Source organism: Triticum aestivum, chromosome 3B, assembly GCF_018294505.1.
Source record: "Triticum aestivum cultivar Chinese Spring chromosome 3B, IWGSC CS RefSeq v2.1, whole genome shotgun sequence".
NCBI classification, from domain to species: Eukaryota; Viridiplantae; Streptophyta; class Magnoliopsida; order Poales; family Poaceae; genus Triticum; species Triticum aestivum.
This window is the reverse complement of record NC_057801.1, coordinates 49,357,049-49,358,612: the sequence shown is the minus strand read 5'-3', so window position 1 is coordinate 49,358,612 and position 1,564 is coordinate 49,357,049. Positions and strand designations below refer to the sequence as shown.

The 1,564-nt window shown below is 45.5% G+C and overlaps 1 long non-coding RNA gene across 1 annotated transcript; it reads left to right on the top strand.

Moving 5' to 3' along the window:
- The first annotated feature begins 525 nt into the window (after positions 1-525).
- Positions 526-1,265, top strand: LOC123064655 (uncharacterized). Its single transcript, XR_006430755.1, has 2 exons — positions 526-818; positions 921-1,265. It is a non-coding gene; the product is annotated as an uncharacterized lncRNA (long non-coding RNA).
- The last annotated feature ends 299 nt before the right edge of the window (positions 1,266-1,564 follow it).

The following is a 1,564-nucleotide window of genomic DNA, read 5'->3' as shown; positions in this document are numbered from 1 at the left end:
GAGGCCTGAGAGGCGGTGGTTTACCCTGTGGCGGATGTCAGCGGTTCGAGTCCGCTTATCTCCAGCCCGTGAACTTAGCGGATACTATTATAGCGATAGCACCGAATTTTGCCAATTCGGCAGTTCGATCTATGATTTCACATTCATGGACGTTGATAAGATCCTTCCATTTAGTAGCACCTTAGGATGGCATAGCCTTAACGTTAATGGCGAGGTTCAAAAGAGGAAAGGCTTGCGGTGGATACCTAGGCACCCAGAGACGAGGAAGGGCGTAGCAAGCGACGAAACGCTTCGGGGAGTTGAAAATAAGCATAGATCCGGAGATTCCCAAATAGGTCAACCTTTTAAACTGCCTGTGGAATCCATGAGCAGGCAAGATGCGGGATAGTGTCCCTCAGGAGCAGTTTGAAATGCAAGCGTCTTGCATAGATGTTTGATCATAATATACTAGAATCACCTGTCCTAGTAATGCGCTAGCAGTGTGGAAGAAGTGCACAACATGCCTGCAAACATTTTATGAAGAACTGATGGGGCTCATCTCCCTCTCCTGCTCAATGCAGACTACTCTGAATCTGTCAGAAGCACTATGAGATGCATTGAACAAGTAGTGTTACTGTACGTGGTGCTCTCAGCTTCATGGCATTTATATTCCTTATGCATTTGTGTGAGTCATTATGATTCTGGTTGGAGGAATTCAAACAAGCATTAAGTTTGAAATGGTTACATCGTAGATGAAAGCACTGGAAAAGCTTATCAACGGAACCGAGATTGATCTATCGGAATTGGAGACTAGAGCAGACCAACCAAAGATTCTGAAGGTTTATTTAGCTGAACTTGACACTAGCTATATGACTCTTGAGTATCATAATTATTTTATTTTCCCTTTTCCTTGACCGAATTTCCTTTTTCCCTACTGGCAGCAATACAAAATAACTTCACAGGAACTATCAATATCTACATTGCCAGAGGCAATCGTTTGCAGGATTGCTGCTCGAGATGCCCTCTGAGGTCTTAAACGATGGTCGGGGCATTTTCTAGCTGTGTATGTTGAACTCTTGGGAAGAACACTGCATCTGTTGTGCACTTGCGCCTCCAGTTGATGGTCAAGCTCGCGGCAGGATGTTTCAAGCCTGAATTTAGGAATTGCATTACGATAGGCATGTAGTGTTGGATGCTGTAGCAACAATTGAATATTTGTATGGTCACAGACTCTTAAGATTTTAGGCAGGTCACCTGCACAGAGATATTGCGATGTTGATTCAGAAGAGTTGTTTCAGTGGTAGGGCCGGCAATCAGATAGGGCAAGGCACTATTGGTTGGACCAGTTGTTCCGCCGTAGGGTTTGGATAAACCCTGCCGCCACTATTGGTTGGACCAGTTCGCCACCGGCTGTTGTGTGGATACCTCGGTGGTGTAAGTGTATGTTAGGATGAATCGTTTGTGGGATTGATCAAGGAGTCGTACGGCGACTGAGGGAGGTGTACGACTACAGCTGCATCGTTGAGCGGCATCAATTCAACTCCCTCTTCGGGTCGGCGCATTGTCTGTTAGGTAATCCTATATT